Consider the following 20,954-nt stretch of genomic DNA (forward strand, 5'->3'; position numbering starts at 1 on the left):
AAACACCATTGACAACAACTCTTTGAGTGCGGTTCTCTAACCAATTCCCTATCCACTTAACTATCTGAAAATCCAGATTGCAGTCCTTCAACTTATCCATCAGAACATCCTGGGGAACCTTGTCAAAAGCTTTACTAAAATCCAAGTAAATGATATCAACCGAATTTCCCTGATCCAGCAAACCTGTCACTTGGTCAAAAAAGAAAACCAGGTTTGTCTGGCAGGACCTGTTGGAGACAAATAAATGCTGACTTCCTTGGATCACCAAATTGTCCTCCAGATGTTTGCAGATCGCTCCCTTTAATATCTGCTCCATTATCTTCCCCACAACAGAGGTCAGACTCACTGGTCTGTAGTTTCCCGGGTCATCCTTCCTCCCTTTTTTGAAGATCGGAATAACGTTTGCTCTCTTCCAGTCCTCCGGGACATCACCTCTGTTAGAGTTTGTCCATCCGCACCCAACAGTGGGCCTATTGCCTCCTTTACTTTACGTTTGCTCCTTACATAACTGAAAAATCTTTTCTTGTTACAATGGGCTTCCCTGGCCAATCTTAGCTCACTCTCAGCTTTGGCCTTTCTGATGATTGATCTACAGTGCCTAGTAACCTGTAGGTACTCTTCTTTAGAGCTCTGTCCTTCCCTCCATTTCCTGAACATTTCCCTTTTCTTTGTTAGTTCCTCTTGAAGTTCTCTGTTCATCCAAATAGGCTTCTTAGAGCTCCTGCAGTGTTTTCGTCTTTCTGGGATAGTCATTGATTGAGCATGCAATAGCTCTTGTTTGAGTAGCGCCCACCCTTCACATGCTCCCTTCCCTTCCAGCATTCTCGGCCATGGTATGACACTCATCATGTCTCTGAGTTTATTAAAGCTTGCCCTACGAAAATCCAACATCCGCGTCTGGCTACAAGCTTCCTTGGCTCCCCATCTCAAAAGGAATTATATGTGGACATGGTCACTTCCCCCTAAGGTCCCCACCTCCTTCACCTCATCCACCAACTCTTGCCTTTTGGTCAGTATTAAGTCCAGTATGGCTGAACCTCTTGTGGGTTCATCTACCATTTGATAAATGAAATTGTCAGCCAGGCAGGTCAGAAAGTTGCATGACTGAGGACGCTTTGCAGAGTTTGTTTCCCAGCACACATCTGGGAAATTGAAGTCACCCATGATGACAAGGTCCTGATGCTTGGATATTTTCTCAAGCTGCTCACAAAGTGCAGCATCCACATCCTCTCGTTGGTCAGGCGGTCGGTAGCAGACACCAACCACCACACTGTTTTCCCCTCGCTTATTTTCACCCAGATGCTTTCCACTGTAGATATGCTCTCCTTCACTAGAATTTCCTGACAGGTAAGCCCTTTCCTCACATACAGTGCCACTCCTCCACCTCTTCGATCTATTCTGTTTTTTCTGAACAGTTCATATCCATCCACCATTACATTCCAGTCATGAGAATCATTCCACCAAGTTTCTGTGATGCCTACTAGATCATACTTTTCCAACAGCATGAGAAGTTCCAGCTCTTCCTTTTTATTGCCCATGCTTTGGACAATATTTGACATGAGTTGAAGTGCGAAGTAGCCCCAGTGGCAAAATTACATCCCCCGCCCAGTAAAGAAAACAGGGGCCATTTTCCTTTGAGGCAGGAGACTGCAACAGACAAATGTCCAAATGGACACAGCCATAAACCATTCAGCTTGGGGATTTTTGCAAGAAAAATGCACTGCGTCGGGTGGCTAATCCTGATGACCAAAACAAGGTTTTAAAACAGCATGTAGGAGAAAAATGGTGCTCAACACCAACAACACTCAGCTTTAATTTTAGAAACAGGATATCCCTTGAGAGAACTGGCAGAGCAGTGTGCAACCTGCATTTTGGCCTTGGAAGTATGGAATTAATGCTGGGCATACAAAGCAGTGTCCAGAGAATCCAAGCTTTAATTTTAATTTTTTTTAAAGTAAATTTCTAGCTCTTTGCCACTCACTCAAAGAGGCTGGCGTTAAAACCGGAATCTCCAGAGAAGAGGAGCTGGGAACTCAGCCCCTGCCATCCTTTGATTGCCTCTTCCCCTCCACCCCTCGAGCTCCAGGGCAGGGCCAGGGGAGTATTTGCTCACAGGCGGATCCCAAGGCAAAGTGTGGGATGTCTCGCCCAGGGCTCAATGGCAGTACAACACAAAAAGCTTGGGATCTGCTACAAGGGGGGGGGGGGGGGGTTCGCACGCAGATCCTTCCCCTTTGTTAGGTGCCTCTGGCCTGAAAAGTGACTGCGGGAGCTCAGAAGTTATTGGAACCCTTGCCTTCCATACCTTCTTTCCACCTAAATCTGGAAACCATTTGGAGCTAGGTCAAAAGAGGGATTCCTCATTTGGTAATCACTTCTTCAAACATACAGGCAGTATACTACTTAAGCTCCTATTTTAACAAATTAGAAAAAGGAACACGCTGGTTGCAAAATGATGTTAGGAAACCCAAGGCAAGAACAGAAATTGCAAAATCTCAGAGGATCTCAGCTGCAACACGGCTGTAAGGGTGAACTTAGTGTTGCATCTCCAGGGTTGTGTTAAAAGGCAATGGAGGTGGTGGGGGTGGACTTATTCTGTATTTTGCTCCGTGGGGTGCCACAACTGACCCACATGAAATGCTGAATGCCCCCAGCTCTGCCATTATTTACAAAGGTTGGCTGTTTCATAGAATCATAGAGTTGGAAGGGGCCATACAGGCCATCTAGTCCAACCCCCTGCTCAACGCAGGATTAGCCCTAAGCATCCTAAAGCATCCAAGAAAAGTGTGTATCCAACCTTTGCTTGAAGACTTCCAGTGAGGGGGAGCTCACCACCTCCTTAGGCAGCCTATTCCACTGCTGAACTACTCTGACTGTGAAAAACGTTTTCCTGATATCTAGCCTATATCGTTGTACTTGAAGTTTAAACCCATTACTGCGTGTCCTCTCCTCTGCAGCCAGCAGAAACAGCATCCTGCCCTCCTCCAAGTGACAACCTTTCAAATACTTAAAGAGGGCTATCATGACCCCTCTCAACCTCCTTTTCTCCAGGCTGAACATTCCCAAGTCCCTCAACCTATCTTCATAGGGCTTGGTCCCTTGGCCCCAGATCATCTTCGTCGCTCTCCTCTGTACCCTTTCAATTTTATTTACGTCCTTCTTGAAGTGAGGCCTCCAGAACTGCACACAGTACTCCAGGTGTGGTCTGACCAGTGCCGTATACAATGGGACTATGACATCTTGTGATTTTGATGTGATCAAAATCACAAGATGTCACATCACAAGATGTGATGTGATTTTCTCCTATCCTGCAACAGAAAACCATAGTAGAAGGAGCTTTTTGGTTCCCTGCTCAAGCCCTTCTTCGGAAAAGAGGTCAGATCAGGCAGAGCAGCAAAATATGGCTTGAGCTTGCCCTGAGAGCCAAGGCTCCAAACTATCAGATGATCCCTGCTTGTGGGGCGAGCACAAAATTATGGTTTCCTAGTTAGGAAGCCACAGCAACCCCCAGGGGGAAACCCTTTGCTCCAGACTGAAAATCTCCTCTCCTGCTTCCTGTTAAGGGATGGGGTAGATGGCCAGTAGATGACCCAGGAGGTCTCCAGTAGATGACCCAGGAGGGCCCTTCCAACTCTATTATTCTATGATTCTATGGGAGGGGCACACCGACTGGCACACTGGCGCCACCCCTCCCCATCTGCGCCATTGGCTGCTTCGGGGGTGAACGGCTGCTTTGGCGGCCAAAGTGCAGATCCCTAGTCTTGAACTGGTTACCAGTTGCAATTCAGCAGTTTCTCTTTGTAATCTCCCTTGGGAATTCCTTTGTAAAACAACTGCTACTTTTAGATTAGCAAATGAATGTCCTGGAAGGTTAAAATGTCCCCCCCCCCCCCCCCGACTGGTTTTTGATTGCCAGGCCTGTTTCCCCATGTAGAGGGATGGGAGGGCGTTGCTGACACGTGGCGGCATAAATTATATTGGAGCAAGAGCAGGAGCGGGAGCGGGAGCGGGAGCGGGAGCGGGAGCGGGAGCAGGAGCAGGAGCAGGAGCAGGAGCAGGAGCGGGTTTGCCTTCTCTTCTTTCAGGGTTCTGCCTCAGAAAAGCAGAGCTCGTTGCCCCGTGAGCTAAGCCAGCAGAGGCAGGAGCACACTCCTGGATGGACTGTGGGCTGCCACCTGCAGAACAGGACAGAGAGCAACCACAGAACTGCCCCTGCAGCCTGTGCACATGTCCTCAGCCTCCCCCAAGAGTTTCTGCCAGGCTCACTGCTGACCAGGATTCCTGCCCTGGCCATGAGTTGAATCAAAATTTTTAGGCAAACTTGGAAAATACCTGATTGGTATTAATTGTCTGAAATAAGCATTAGTTGGAAAGTTGGAGGAACTCAGAATGTTATGGCTTATTCCTGATTTCCGAACCTTGCTTAAGAGAATAATGAATATTATAGTTGAGAATTTCCTTCATTCTGCAGGGGGTTAGATGACCCTGGAGGTCCCTTTCAACTCTAGGACTCTATGAATCACGTGCATGCCAGAATAATGAGAAATCATTAACTACAAAACCCTAAATTCCACTAGAAAAAGTAACTATGTGATTTCACTGAGCTAGCACACATTCAGATATTAAAACAGTATTAAATTGACTCTCCATTCATTCTCTGACTCGGAGGGAAAAATATCCACACATACGCACGTGTAGATATATATTCATCCTGTGCTCATCAAGTTTCATCAGCTACGCAGGGTAAGCTCTGTTTAGTAGTTGGATGGGAGACCACCAAGGAAGTCCAGGGCTGCTGCACAGAGGCAGGCCGAGACAAACCACCTCTGAGCATCACTTGCCTTGGAAACCCTCTTGGATTGCCAAGGTCAGTTGAGACATGACAGCACTTTCCACCACCACGTACGTCTTCCCTCCCCCGAGTGACATCCACAATGGAGAGCCTCCCCTCCTTAGAGGCTGTGCTGCCCACACTGCACCCTCCGTCTGCACAAACCAACCCGGATCCTCCAGTCATCTCTCAACTTGAGACTTCCTTCAGCCCAGGGCAGTCACTTCCTCTTTATGCGAAAATAGCACATCCTGCAGCAGTGCAAGAGGCACCCGCCATTGAGCACCCTTGCTGGGGGCTCCCTTTCTTCCTCTTGAAATATTAAAATGTGAACCTGAAAACGCAACGCTGGTTAGTACAGGAGACCTTCTCATCCAGGTAAGACAGATTTTCTTTTACCTCTGTTGGTAGAAAAGGGCCAGAGAGTGTTAGGAGTTGCAAGACTGCGGTGGAATACCAGAGATCTTGCCTGCAGCGCAAACTTGCATGCTCTGCATCACAAAATACTTAAAGGAGCCTGGATACTGCAGGGCTGTTGTGGGTTTTCCAACTATACCATGTTCTAAGTTGATGCATTAAAAAGAGTAATTTTTAACGTTTCTGGTTAAAGCCTGATGGAGCACTGGTGCCTGTCCTTTCTGTAGTGGACCACCACCAACAGACCCCCCCCCCAACACACAGACACACAGAGAAACCCCGTGCGGTACAGTGGTTTGAAAATGAGAACAAGCAAGAGTCAGGTGCATTATACAAGACAGAAGTCAGTTTCCCAAGAAGGCAGTCCAAATTCTGTCAGTTTTGACATTACTGTCTAAAAGTAGCTATAAATGCAGGTCTTTACTTTCCAGACTTCACCACCTCACAGCCTCTTGTAAAAGTCTGCTTATAGCCAATGAAAGGGATAATGGGAAGTCTTCAATGCACAGATTATTTGCAATAGCTAGAATACATTGTCAAGGTTATGGTTTTGTGCTAGTTGGTATGTTATATCATGATTGTTATTCGTTATACTGTTAAATGTTCTATGTAAATGTCCTAAAATATTTTATGTAAACCTCCCAGAGCTGTATGGGAGGGTGGCATATAAATGTAAATAAATAAATAAAATAAAGAAATACATTTTGGGTATTTCTCTTGTAAAGAATATTGACAAAATCAAAATGCCACGATGAGTTACTGACACTCTGAGTAGGCAATGCTGACCTTGACAGGCCAAGGGGCAGCTTCACACGTGCAGGTCCAACCTTCTTGGTCTCCTTCCTCCAACTCAAGCACTATTTGTCATTAGAAACAACTAAAAGCTCCTACTCCACAGAGGCTGTCTGTTGCATCTCTGCTTTAATCCCTGTTCTAGGGGGCATGCAGTGCATCTGCCTCTTTGTGTCAGGTGGGACCAGGTCATTCAATCACCTCAGAAGGGGGAGACATCACAGACATGATCAGAAGAGGGACACGTGTATGATGCTCATACTTCAAAATAAAACATTTCAGGTGTGCCTTCATCTCTCATTTAGGGGGGAAAGTATGTCCCCTTATTAGAAGTTTGGTCAAGAGTGGTGGGACCCAGCTGCTTTGCCCATCTCACCTCCTACCCCTTCCAGGGCCCAACAGAGTACAAAGCAAGCCTCAGAAGAAGAGGAAGAAGAAGAGTTGGCTCTTTTATGCCATCTTTATCTACCTCAAAAAGTCTCAAAGCAGCTTCCAATCACCTTCCCTTTCCTCTCCCCACAACAGACAACCTGTGGGGTGGGTGAGGCTGAGAGAGAACTGATATCACTGCCCGGTCAGAACAGCTTTCTCAGTGCTGTGGTGAGCCCAAGGTCACCCAGCTGGCTGCATGTGGGGGAGGAGCGGGGAATCAAACCCAGCTTGCCAGATTAGAAGTCTGCACTCCTAACCACTACACCAAGCTGGCTCACCCAGAATAACCTTCACACTGGACACAGAGAGGGGCAGGTGGAGAATCTATACTGAGTTCCCAGATAGGCTTATTAAGATACTCATTTAGGAGTTTCCCAGACTGCATTTTACAATTCAGCCTCCCAATATCCCTCACACTGGAAACCAGTCTGTTGTGAAAACTAGCATTTGTTTCTCCAGGGAAGGGGAAGACTCTTAGGCCTCATCCTGTGCATATGCAGCAGTGCAGCTCATCCTCCAGCACCCACAGTTCCAGGAGCTCCAGGCAGAAAGACCCAAGTCCCTGGAAATCCCCTGCAAGTCAGAACTGGCAAGTGACCCCAGTTGTTGGCTTTCGCACCTACAGTTCTGCATGCTACAGCAAGAAACTGATGCACCCCTGCTGTAACCAAAGCCCACAAAACAAACATCCCAGTATGTCCTTTGACAGAACATGAGATAATAGTCTGAGAATTAATTCCCTTTCTTATTTTATCAACTACAGGAGAGTTGCCAGCATACAATGAAAATGAGCACCAATCCCATTGTTCTTCTTTTCTTTTACGGACATCTGTGGTGTAGCCCCTTTTCTGCGGAGATCAAGGGGTCATCAACTTCTTCTCTTCCAGCCACTTTCCAGACTCCTACCACTGTAAGAACTGATCCCACGACTGAACCCTTCAGGTATTCCTCCCCATCTAGCAAGCCAAGAGATCCTGCCAAAAATGAAGGGCCACCTGTGTCCACTGCGACACCCATGGAGAAAACCCACAATGAGCACTTAATAGGGGCAGTCCTGGTTGGAATCATCCTGATGGCCATGATAGTGGTGGTTGTCAGCCTCTTCCTCTGGAAGAGGCTGAGGAGGAGGGGTTCAGGGGATCCCCACTGGGCTGGCCGCTCCCCATTTGCAGACGGAGATGTGCTAGAAATGACCACAGACAAAGAGCCTGTGCAAAGCTCAGAGCGAACCTCTGTTCTCTCTCTCTTGCCTTGGAAGTTTAACAAGAGCACCCTGCTGTTGGGTAATGCCGAGGGACAACCGTCTGAACGAGTGCAAAGCCTAGATGATCCATCTGCAGGCGGGGCAGATAAAAGGGACAGCCAGCCAAGCCCCACAGAGACAGGGAATTCAGCTTCTTCCTCAACAAGCCTGCAGACTCCCATTCCGGACAGCCCAGGCAGCTTGGCCGATGCTGCACTCCAGCCCGAGGTCCTCTGGCCAGAGCCGGCTGATCTGTCCCCTCCACCCAGCTCGATGGGTGCCATTAACAAGGGCCTCTGCCCAAATGGCGCTGGGGCCCTTCCCCTTCAGTCACCTGGAGCGACTCCACCTTTGGTACCACCCGATTTCTCTTGTGAAAGTCCAGGTGAGGCATCTTTGCTTCCTCCACCACCTGAAGAATTTTTCTAAACCAAAACTCCACATCCCGCTTTCAAAAGCCAATGTAATCTTTACCTACTATTTCCCCCGTAGCATTTTGGATTGTTGCTTATTTGGACATAAAAAGAGCCCTGCAGGTCAGACCAGGAGGTCCATCTAATCCCGTCTCTGGTCTACAGTAGCATGCCAGCCAGAGGCTTCCAGAAGGCACAGCTGCAACTGCCAGCCCATACGAAAAGCCACACTACTTCTAGACATGGAGGTTCTGCTGAACGACCAGGGCTAACAGCAGCTGGTATCTGTATCTTCAGGGAGCTCCTGCTCCTTTCTGAGAAGCCTTTTTGTCTTTGTTTGTTACCTGCCCTGGCGTCCTCTGTGCGCCTGCCGTGTTGGAGTTAGACACACACAGAAAGGACTCGACACTCCTGACTCTCCCCTCCTTCCTCTTTTGGGGATTAGGCAGGGCCCTATCGGACTTCCTGGGCAACTTCTCCATTCCCACGTAGGACGGCAGCCAATGGCTCCACAGCACCTGCATTCTGCAGCAGAGGCCGGAGGCTGTGCAAGATTCTGTTAAGAGCTCTTCCCTTCAGCTGCCTCGATGACTGAGACCTCTGAAGCACGACTAGATCGAGAAATTACTTTGCTGCAACTTTAACACACAAAGATCTCCATGGTGGCGTTTTTGCCTTTGGTAGCCCCAGGAAATGATCCTTTTCTCTGTGGATTTCATCTTCACCAGTTGAGAATTGCCTGCAGGAGCCATTACCTCACCTACTGCAATACCCATGGTTATAACGGTAAGGTGGACATTGAAGGAAGTCCTTCATACTGCAAAGATTGCTGGGGTTTGTACTCTTTGCCACTCCCAGGATCCTACTCACAAAGAAACACAGCAGCAACTTGAAGGTTCCTGAGATTCCCCCTCTGGGTGCACAGCGGGGCACGCTGGGGGCTGGGCCAACATTCAAGTCTACCCATCAAACTTCACTTCTTACACCTTGATACAAAATGAGAACACGGGTTCATTTTCAAAAGCACTGCCAGCTGAGTGGTACTGAACACTCCAAATTGCATCTGACTCCCAGGATTTCCATTGTTCTGATTGAGACTTAGGTTGACTTTTTTAGTACCCAACGTAAGTCCTCCCCCCCTTTCTTCTTTATGTTCTAAATTGCCCTGGGCTTAATTTTTTAAAGCAAATTATGAAATATTTACACTTTGATGGTGCTGCTCATTTGTCCATTTCTTTTATAAACAGCACTTAGTCATTTTTGAGAGTGAGGACCTCTGTGGGGTGGTTGTACGATGCACATGAGGGGGACCCTGAGGGGTTGCTCTGCTTAGGATGATGCTGCATGAGACAGGAAGCTGGCACATTGTGGCTTCCTTTATCTCCTCTCTAATACCGTGTTGTGTGTGTGAGAGAGAGAGAGAGGAAAGAGAAAACAAATGCAGACAAACATACAAAAATTAAGAACAACAGAAGATTAAGAACTGATGACAAAGTTTCTTTGAGTGAAATCTTTATCTGTTAAATGTATACAGTCACTTTAGCATAACAGGACAAAGTCCAGTGGCATGCTTAAGACCCACAAAGTTTTATTCAAGGTACTAGTATTAAAGCCCATTATAGCTGATACAAGGGGCGCTAGCAGGGGGGAGGTGGGAAATAGCAAAGAGAGGGAGGTAGAATGAAGAGAGTGATTAAGACAGAGAGAACTTGGCAGTGGGAAGAGGAAGGGGAGGAGTTGTCCAGTTGTTCAGGGCACAGGGTTGAATGTGCGCATTGTGTGGGAGGTTGTGGTGGTGTGGTGGCAAATGAGGGTATGGGTGTGGAGAGATGGGTGTCAAGAACCTGTGGTGTGGAATGTTCGTTGAGTGTGGGAGAGGACTGACCTTTGGGGATTGTGGCATAGTGGTTACAGATGAGCTTTCCAGAGACATGTCCTCAGATATGTGAAGGGAAAATCAGACTGGAGACTCTTCTTAGGGGAAGATTGCATGGCAACCAATTCCCCCCAGTTCTGCGTCATTTCCCTTCTTGTGTGAATTAGGCCACATTCACCGAAATGCCCCTCTGCCCTAATCCACATGGGGTAGTCACAGTACTCAGGTGTCCACCCTGATCCTTCTTCTCCATTTTTTTTACTCTTGATATAATGTTACGAGCCCACATGTTTCTTTCACTGTTGCCCCTTAAAAGAGCTGGATTTTTGTACCCTGCTGTTTACTACCAAAAGGAGTCTCAAAGCGGTTTACAAACATCTTTTCCTTTCATCTGTCCACAATAGACAACCTGTGAGGGATGTGGGGCTGTGAGAGGTCTGAGAGAACTGGGAATGGGCTGCAGTGACATAGCAAGCCTCAGGTGTCTCTGAGCAGTTTCCAATTGCCTTCCCTTTTTCTACCCATAACACAGCAAGGTAGAGCTGAGAGAGCTCTGTGAGAACTGGGAATGGCCCACAGTCATCCAGCAGGCCTCAGGTTTCTCAAAGCAGTTTAAAATCGTCTTCCCTTCCACTCCCCATAGCAGGCTCCCCGTGAGACAGGTGAGGCTGAGAGCTCTGAGAGAAAAGAGAATGGCCCACAGCAGCGGTCCGCAACCTTTCTTCAGTTGCGGACCGCTACCAAGGGGTGGGGGGAGGGCGCCCTGGGGCCCCGCGCATGTGCGGCAGCCCCTGCGCAACCACGCAAGCGCAGACCTGCTGCGCCTGCAACCGCCGGGCCACAAACACGCATGCGCAGCAGTTTCACACATGTTTCACACACACTCCCGGCGGGGCACAAATGCGCACATGCAACAGGCCCCCGCACATGCGCGAAACTGCCATGCACGCGTTTGCGGCCCAATCGGGCGCAAATGCACATGCGCGGCAGGTCCGTGCATGCGCGTTTGCACCGCCAGCGTGTCCCTCCCCCCCGTCCCTCCCCCCCCCTCCCAGAGAAAGAAGCTTGCCGGGCTGCGAGATAATCGGACGCTTTGGCGACCAATTTGCTTGCGGCCCAGCAAGCTTTTTGCTGCGGGGTGGGGGGGCAAGGAGAGGGAGCCGCGGCCTGGTGGTTGGGGTCCACTGGCCCACAGTAACCCAGCAGGCCTCAGGTGTCTCTAAGCAGTTTCCAATTGCGTTCCCTTTTTCTACCCATAATAGATACCCTGTGAGCAAGGTAGAGCTGAGAGAGCTCTGTGAGAACTGGGAATGGCCCACAGTCATCCAGCAGGCCTCAGGTGTCTCTAAGCAGTTTAAAATCATCTTCCCTTCCTTTTCCTATAGCAGGCTCCCCGCGAGAGAGATCAAGTAGAGAGAGCTCTGAGAGAACTGGGAATGGCCATAGTCCCCCAGCAGACCTCAGGTGTCTCTAAGCAGTTTAAAATTGCCTTTTCTTCCTCTCCCCATAATAGGCACCCTGTGAGGGAGGCTGCTAGGGAGGGCGGTGAGCATAGGAGCTGGCCCAATCAGGGCTGGCTGCACTCAAGTCCAGACACCCCAAACATGCTCCTCCCATGGGGGCATTTCACAAATATATAGCGGAGCCATGGATAAGGATATGCTTTCATACATCTTTAGATACAGTAGTACAGGAGTTAGTGCCCGAGAGAAAACCAAACTTCCACTCTGCCACGAACCTTATTCAGTAGGGGAGCCACCTTCCAGAGTGTCCCATGCTCAGTGGCTGACAATACAGAGCATGTCAGAGCATATGGACTGCCCTCCCCAGGGAAGATCTGCATGGCTCCCTCCCTGAACATGTTCTGGAAGAAAGGGTAAAACCTATCTGCTTTGGTGGCTCTGAAGAAGGTTTTGCTGTCACTCCCCACCAGAAAGCTGTGGCCATGTGTGTGGGAGTCCAAGCAACTCAAGATACGAACTCATTGCCTACCCAATCAGCACCCCACACCCCGGTCCGGCCCTCCTTGGAGCCCATTCATGGCCCCCTCACCCTGCCAATGGTTCCAGGAGGATGCCCCCACATGTTAGGGTTCTGACAGCTCCCTGCCATGAGGATTCAGAGTGGGCGCACATGCACCTCAGTGGCAGGCAGGATATCAAGCACTGCCGGATGAGCGAATTGGGGGAAGCACCACGGGGGGGGGGGAGGAATGAGGAAGGAGGAAGGGAGAAGGGAGAAGGGAGAAGGGAGAAGGGAGAAGGGAGAAGGAAGAAGAAGAAGAAGAAGAAGAAGAAGAAGAAGAAGAAGAAGAAGAAGAAGAAGAAGAAGAAGAAGAAGAAGGTTCTTCTATGCCGCTTTTCTTTCCCCAAAGGAGTCTCCAAGCAGCTTACAGTCACCTTCCCTTTCCTCTCCCCACCACAGACACCTTGCGAGGGAGGAGAGGCTGAGAGAGCGCTGATATCACTGCCCGGTCAGAACAGCTCTATCAGTGCCATGGCGAGCCCAAGGTCACCCAGCTGGTTGCATGTGGGGGAGTGCAGATTCAAACCCGACCTGCCAGATTAGAAGTCCGCACTCCTAACCACTACACCAACCTGGCCCACACTGTGGCTGACCTTCTCCGCTTTCAGTGCCCCCTCAGACATCAGCTCATCCGCTGAATGCTGAAGGGCAGCGTGCAGCAACAGGTCAAGCACAGCACCCCTTCCCCAACCCCTAGTTCTTCCTTGACCCACAACAGCAGCCAGAGGAGTGGGTACCCTGCAGGTCATCTGAGGCTGCTGCTGGGACAAGGGAGTGGGAATGGCACCAGAGCACCAGCCTGCCTGCCTGCCTGCCTGCCTGCCTGCCCACTGGCAGCACTCCCCCTGGACAAAGCCCGCCGGCCTGAGCTCAGAGGGATCCCACAGGGTAGCGAAAGCCTTCTCTGGCAGGTGCAGAATGTTGCCCAAGTGCATCTCTTGATACACAAAGACACTGATAGGAAGAAGAGTTGTTTTTAATGCCCCACTTTCCACAACCTGAAGGAGTTTCAAAGCAGCTCACAATCACCTCTCCCTTTTTCTCTCCACCCTGTGAGGTAGGTGGGACTGAGGGAATCCTGACAGAACTGCTCTTTGAGAACAGCTCTAAAAGGACTGCCCAAGGCCACTCTGCTGGCTGCATGTGGAGGAATGGGGAATCAAACCCAGCTTGCCAGATTAAGAGCTGCTGCTCTGATCCATGGCACTGAGCTGGCTCTTATGGCCTGAATTTTGTCCCCCAGGGCCCCCCCGTGCGGCATCGGAGTGCCAGATGCAGCAGCCCCAAATGCTCTACAAGCTGCCCAGAAGGAAAGTGGGCGGTGGCTCCCCCCTGTGTTTCCCCTGATCATCCCATCTGTGGAGCTGAACCTCCACGCGCAGAACCACATCCTGGCCCATCCAGCCTCGTGGTTCTTCCCTCCCCACGTCCATCAGGAAGGAGAGCCCAGCAGTGAAGGGCTGGTTCTGCTCAGAACGGTGGCAGGCACACCTGAATGACTCTGGTCTCCCCGGAGTCTGTCAATAACCCTCATCCACTGGGTGCCACTTCGGGGTTGCTGTTTGTTGCGGATTAGGGGAGGAGACATCACGTGGGAGATGATCCTCACAGACACAAAAGCAGCAGGGGCCCCATCCGTAAACCGCCCGGGGCGCCGTGGGCGCCACGGACTAAATAAAACAATAAGGGGTTCTGTGGCGGGATGAGTCCGGGATGAGGAAGGGTCCAGATTGGACCCTTCCTCATGACAGACAATTGGAGGGACCAATCGGCAGGCGAGAAGCGCCTGCCGATTGGTCCCTCCGATTCCCAGCCCCAGGAACTGCGAGCTGCGCGCAGCGCGGCTCGCAGTTGCTCCTGGCCTGACGCGGTGAGAGGCGCAAAGCGCCTCTCGCCGCATCAGGCTGCCGCCTCAGGGAGCCCCCAGCAGTCGCGCGGAACGCGGCTGCCGGGGACTCCCTGCCCAGCGGCCTGTTGCGGTGAGAGGCGCAAAGCGCCTCTCACCGCGTCAGGCCGCCGCCGCCGCAACCCCAGGACTCCTGCAAGCCGGCAAAAAAGAACCAGGGAGCCGGGAGACGGCCAGGGAGCCACGAACCCGAGGGAGCCGCCGCCGGAATCACGCCGCCGCCGAGGGAGCCGCCGCCCGAGGAAGCCGTCGTTGCCTGTGTCACGCCGCCGCCCGACTGCCGGGGGCTCCCTAGCCGGCAGCCTGATGTCAGGCCACCAGCCGAAGGAGCCTCCGCCGAGGGAGCCGCCGCGCCGCCAAGATGCTGCAGAAGAACAAAAAAACCCCAGGAGCAGCCTCTCGCCGCTTCAAGCCGCCCTGGGAGCACAGCGCAGCTGCTGGGGCCTTCCTGCCCTCATGGCCCCAGAACACAATGGAGCCGCCGGGAAAGCCGCAGAAGGACAAAAAAACGCAGAGGACCCGCCGCAGCCCAGCGCACCACGCCTGGGACTCCCCGGAAAAAAACACGAGACGCTGAGGAGCCGCCGCCCGCCTCCTCTTTCAGGTAGCCTGTCCCTCACTCTGTCCCTCGCCTGCCCCTCACTCTGGTCCCCGCCTGCTAGCGCCCATTGTCTTCTTAATACAATGGGCTTTTTTACTAGTCCTGACAATAAGGCAGCCACGCTAACAGGCACAGATGGGTGGGAAAGAAAGGCTAAGGGCCAATCCGCCATTCCTCGGCCAAACGCATGGACCGCACAGCCAAAAAACGCAGGGCCGCCCCTCAAACCAGGAGCCGCCATCCTGCCAGGCCGTACTGCTGTCACCTCCCTGGGCAAGGGGAATAACTCCCATAGTTTGGGAGGCAGATGTGAAAATACAAAAATATCATATATGGGACAGTGCAGAAAGAAAAGAGCTGCCATCTTTGACCAAGAGGAGTTAATGAATGGCAGGAAAAGTGCCCCAAACAAAAGTCCTCCAATCTGTACCTTTCTCAAAAAACATTTTTGCAAATTTTTAATTTTTACACATTTCTCATTATTATGAACAATATTAATAAAGACAATACAAGAAACCATGTACGAGGAGAGAGAAACTGGAGAGTGGGATTTTCAAGGAGAACCCGAATCAACAATTGTAACCCAGGACTGTTCCAGACTCCTGGAATCCTAGGGTGAGAAGGGGCCATGAAGGCCATCTAGTCCCACCCTCTGCTCAGTGCAGGATCAGCCTCAAGCATCCAGGAGAAGGATCTGTCCATCCGCTGCTTGAAGACCACCAGTGAGGAGGAGTTCCCCACCTCCTTAGGCAGCCCCTTCCACGGCTGAACTAGACTCCTAGAATCCTAGAGTGGGAAGGGGCCACGAAGGCCATCTAGTCCCACCCCCTGCTCAGTGCAGGATCAGCCTCGAGCTTCTAGGAGAGGGATCCGTCCAGCTGCTGCTTGAAGGTGGCCAGTGAGGGAGAGCTCCCCACCTCCCTAGGCAGCTCATTCCCCTGCTGAACTACTCTGGCTGTGAAAAAAACAATCCCTGCTATCTAGCCAAAACTGTGAGGAGCCCTGACCCAGATGGCCCCGGCTGGCCCAACTGCATCAGCTCCCAGAAGCTCAGCAGTCTTGGATGGGCAACCAGGATTGCTCACAGGGGCCTCCCTGGTTCCTCTGTTGCCTTGTCAACCCCCGTGGGGTTGCCATGAGTCCGCTGTGACTTGACACCACTTTCCACCACTATCACCTTGGGTACCAAAACCCTGACCAAAAGGGGATTCGTTCCCAAAGCGCATTTGGCCATCTTCATGTCTTCTCAAAAAGGGCTTTCTTATATAGACCAGTGAAAGTGGAATTTTTGGGCATGTGCACAGGTGTGCTTTTTAGAGTTTCATAGGCTGCATAGGAGCATGAGCATCTCAGGTAAGCATCCCAGGTCAAACTGTTAGCTATCTCACCAACCTGAGAAGTATTTTTTTCTATACACATTATACCTAAGATCTGTAACATGAAAAGGTTTCCTAATTTCCACTGAGTGGCAATTGGATGAGACAAGAATACTGCACAGCATGAGAAAACCCAGTTCTCAAGATGGGTGCGCAGGATAGTGGGTAGTTGGCTTGCCCTATAATGCCTTTTTAATAATGTGTTTTGTGCTGCCCCTCAACTTACAACACCTTTAAAGGGTCTCATCAGTATCCATCAGACACAAAGATGGCCAAACAGCACTTCCATGTCCAAAAGCAGGATACCTTGGGAGTTTGGCAAGAAGACCAGTAGAAGACTTCAGTCTTATGAGTGGCATGGCAGAAAATAAATCTCTGGACTTTGAGGATCCAGCATACCTCAAACTACGGGTCACATCTTGCATTTTTATGGTATCCTTTTAAAGAGTTTCTCAAATCATAACTTAGGAAAGCTGGACTATCAGCCTCCTGTATCTGATGGGACTGTGAAGCCTGAGGGCACAAAGACCCTGAAATCACATTTTGACCGAATGTGTGTGAGTGTGAAAGAGGGAGAAAGAGAGAGGAGGAGGAATCGCCCACCACACACCCCCCCCCCAATTCAAATCAACCAGTACACATAAAGGAGGCAGGTTTTCCAGTTCAGGCATTTGGAAGACTCCATCTTAAAATAACAACTGCTCTTCATTTAACAGGCCTAAAAAAACAGTGTTTTGGCATGATTTAAATAACTTTTGTGCTAAATTTGCATTACTGAAGGGCAAAAAAATTTCCTTCTTTTTCTGTTATCCTTTAAGTTTTAATCCTAAAAGCAGAGTTCAGAGTATGCCAGCTTACGGAACCGGCCCCTACCCTCAACCACTCCCAAGGAATGCCCTTTTCCACCAGTCACCCTGCTCAGGTATATCCAAAGACAGTCTGGGATGGCAAGTGGATGAAAATGGAGTCTTTTGTCCTTCCCCTCTGTGCAGGGATCCCTTACTGCTGGTTGTCAGCACTGCAGAGTGAAGAGCAGCCAAAAAGCGTAAAAAGCTTGGTGCTTTCCATTGCCCAGGTAAAGTGCTCCACACTGAAATGCACCATTGACACATCGGGGTCTAAGAGAGTTTTAAGAGCTTATAATGTGTATGGCATACCTGTCTATGGTTCAAGACGGATAAAACAGCACATAATGGAATAGTAGGAATCACTAACCTGCAGGATGTTACCGCAGACATTAGCTGAGATGGCTTTTAAAGATCATCTGTACCAACTGCTATGAGACTTCCATGGAATCTTGATCTACTAGCAGGGGGAAGGTTTGGCTTCTGTGCCCCAGCTGGTGGATCTTTCAGGTTCTCTGGGAAATGGGGTGCTGACCTAGATGGACACGAGTCCCCATTAGCCATGACAGCAGGGGATGGAATCTCCTTCTACTGAGGCAGAATAATGCTGAGAACAAAGTACCAGGAGAAACAAGAGGTGGAGGGCGTGGGACTTCTGGGTGCATTATGGAAAACAGGATGCGAGACTAGATGGACCACCGGTTTGATCCAGCAGGGCTGATGTGTTTGGGATTACAGGCTTAAATGTATAAAACCCAGGAAATGTCAGCATCAGTTCCTTAAGGACCAATTGTGTCGGAGTGTTAAGCACCCTGCAGATCTTCAGTGGCCTCCCATGAAGCCGTAGATCCCTTTGCAGGTTTTGCGACCTGGAAGAGGCACAGCTGTCCCTCACAGGATGCTGTGGATGAGGTCCCATTTTGATCATGCTAAGCGTCGAGGAGGCTCGGTGCAATAGGAAAGCTGAGAAAAAGCTGCAGTCATAAAATACCGAGGGAAGCCTGCCATGGATCCCAAGGGGGAGGTTGCTGCACTGCAAACCAGGTGATTTCTTGTAGGGTGCCAACCACTCTGGGGTAGGAAGGATCCAGTTCAAGACACTCCTGCACCAAAAGGCACTCATACAATCACATGTGGGAGTTAAGCCCAGGCTGCAGAGCCAGCTGCACCCCCCCCCCCATACACATACCCCATCAGTGGGGATGTCTAGCCCCTGAAGTCCCTTTCCCAGGTTCAGGGAAAATGGTTAAACCCTGCTGCTAGATTGTTAGGATCCTACCCACCTTTCTAAACCCAGGCAGCAGTTAAATACACAGAAGAGCAGGCAGTCATGGATCTAATCTGAACTAAAACCAGTATAAAACCAACAAAAAGATGTGGCCACTGGCTGCAGTCAAGATATTCGAAATGACCTGAGCAGTTGAAAATCAATTTCCAAAGCACAATAATGCCAACAAGGATTACTAGTGCTAAGAGTGTACCCCTGTGTGGGTCTAGGTTTCTGGGTACCCGCTCCCCTCCCCTCCCGCAGCAAAGGTCCCCTCTGGCTCATGGGGTTGGTTGCCTGCTCCCAAATCCCCAGCTGGTTCCCAGAGGTGAAAATTGTCCTCCAGACGCAAGCTGATGAGAGCTGTACAGAACAGAAGGCAGCACTGCATGTGTGAGTCTCCTGACCAAGAATTTGCAGCTGCCAGCCTCCTGGGCCTTCATGGCACCAACAGCCATCTGGTGGAGCAAGAGGCAAGGGACACCCTCCCCCCCCCCACCCATAAAGGATGAAATGAAGGTACCTTGTGAGCAAAATGGGCAGCCTTGGTGGCTCCAAGGAAGTGCCAGAACACCACTCCCCCTGAAACAGCCCGTGCCCCCTGCAAGACCCTCTCTTTGGTGGCAACAGGACCATCAGTGGAGCCCATTGGCAGGAGATCCAGGGCCAGCAACCAGGCCCCTTGAGGAGAGGTGCATCGGACTCTGCCCCTGGGGAAGGCACCTCTGTCCACAGCCAAGGTCCTCTGGCTCTGCTCCCTTTCTGCCTATAAAATGGCACTTAGATGTGGCTTGCAGAGGGCAATAAGAGAGCAGATGCCTAGCAACAGGAAAGTACCAACTCAGTCTACAGTAACACTGTCAACACACACATGTCCAGTCATAGAATCATAGAATCATAGAGTTGGAAGGGGCCATGCAGGCCATCTAGTCCAGCCCCCTGCTCAATGCAGGATCAGCTCAAAGCATCCTAAAGCATCCAAGAAAAGTGTGTATCCAACCTTGGCTTGAAGACTGCCAGTGAGGGGGAGCGCACCACCTCCTTAGGCAGCCTATTCCACTGCTGAACTATTCTGACTGCGAAAATTTTTTTCCTGATATCTAGCCTATATTGTTGTACTTGAAGTTTAAACCCATTACTGCGTGTCCTTTCCTCTGCAGCCAATGGGAACAGCATCCTGCCCTCCTCCAAATGACAACCTTTCAAATACTTAAAGAGGGCTATCATGTCCCCTCTCAGCCTCCTTTTCTCCAGGCTGAACATTCTCAAGTCCCTCAACCTATCTTCATAGGGCTTGGTCCCTTGGCCCCAGATCATCTTCGTCGCTCTCCTCTGTACCCTTTCAATTTTGAGGCCTCCAGAACTGCACACAGTACTCCAGGTGTGGTCTGACCAGTGCCGTATACAATGGGACTATGACATCTTGTGATTTTGATGAGATGCCCCTGTTGATACAGCCCAAAATGGCATTTGCCTTTTTTACCGCTGCATCACACTGCCTGCTCATGTTTAGTTTACAATCCACAAGTACCCCAAGGTCTCGTTCACACACAGTGCTACCTAGAAGCGTATCCCCCATCCAGTAGGCATGCTTTTCATTTTTCTGACCCAGATGCAGAACTTTACACTTATCTTTATTAAATTGCATCTTGTTCTCATTTGCCCATTTTTCCATTGTGTTCAGATCTCGTTGAACTCTGTCTCTATCTTCCGGAGTATTTGCCAGTCTTTGGTGTCATCTGCAAACTTGATGAGTAGTCCCTTGCTTGAGATATGCTTTGGGCAATTCACCAATGCGGAAGGTTCACTTTATCCCAGATTTGACTTCTTGGGGAGACGGCAGAGTTCATCCCCACCTCCCTCCATGTAAACAGAGCTTTGTCTGAAAAATGGAAAGTTTCTCTGGCAGGAAGAAGGTCCCAAGTCGGGTCCCTCCCAGTGAGGCTGCTGGATCCTGTGCAGGAGCCAGAGCCCACCCTGCTTCACGGCTCATCCAGGGAAATGGGTCTTGTGTTTTAGAAGACTGCGTATTTTTATTTTTAAATTTATTTACGTTATTTCTTAACTGCCTTTCTCATAAAGACTCAAAGCAAATTAGGACCAAAGGGGAAAAAAAACCAACCACCCAGAATAGGACATTCAGTATAACCCATAAGGACTGTAGAATTCTGGAACCAACCAGAAAGAACTGAAGCTGAACATAAACATTAACATGGTGCAGGAAGCGGTATAAACACTACATAATAAGATACTACTCACAGTAAGCTACACAGTAAGTAACTCCATGAACCATTTTATTTATTTACTAGAAAATAAGCCCGCTGTAATCGGAATACAGCAGGCCCTAGCAGGCTGTCGAGGTTGGGGTCGCTGCAGGGCGAGAGAACGTACCGGAGAACGTACCGGAGGATGGGTGGCGGGCATCCTGGGAGGCGGCGGCGAGTTGTCGGGCCCCCCCACGCCCAGTGGCCTACCGTATTTAGTGGCCGTGAGGCAGGAACTGTCGGTGGGCGGCCTGTAGTCAGGACACTGCTGTTGGCTGTAGGCGCGGCTGGGCGAGCTTCGGGCGTCGGGTGCGCGGGGTGGGCGGCGATGGCGGCGCAGCACAGAGGCTGTGCCGATGCGGGAGCGTCTTGTGGAAGCGGGTGGGCCCGCGGGGCGCTCCCAGCTGTGGGTCCCGGTGGCGAGTTTCGGCCGTTGGGTGGGCGTGGTGGATGGCGCCGCTGCTCCACCACAGGGCTCAGCCGGCCGCTCGTGGCAGCTTGGGCCAGCGGGCGAGCTCAGCTGTGTGCGGGTGGGGCGGGCAGTGGGCGCGGCGATGGGAGGGAGTCTGGAGTCGCAATTGGTCCCTTGCCACCAGACTGACAATCGGAGGGGCCAATTGGCAGGCGCTTTGCGCCTGCCGATTGGGCCCTCCAATTGTCAGTCGG

General features: G+C 50.6%; 1 protein-coding gene across 5 annotated transcripts in view; it reads right to left on the bottom strand.

The window, feature by feature from the left end:
- The window catches only part of NF1 (neurofibromin 1), a 365,186-nt gene that overhangs the window by 94,404 nt on the left and 249,828 nt on the right, over positions 1-20,954 (bottom strand). The gene's annotated exons all lie outside the window — the stretch shown is intronic.

Source organism: Paroedura picta, chromosome 15 (genome assembly GCF_049243985.1).
Source record: "Paroedura picta isolate Pp20150507F chromosome 15, Ppicta_v3.0, whole genome shotgun sequence".
In the NCBI taxonomy this organism is placed as follows: Eukaryota; Metazoa; Chordata; class Lepidosauria; order Squamata; family Gekkonidae; genus Paroedura; species Paroedura picta.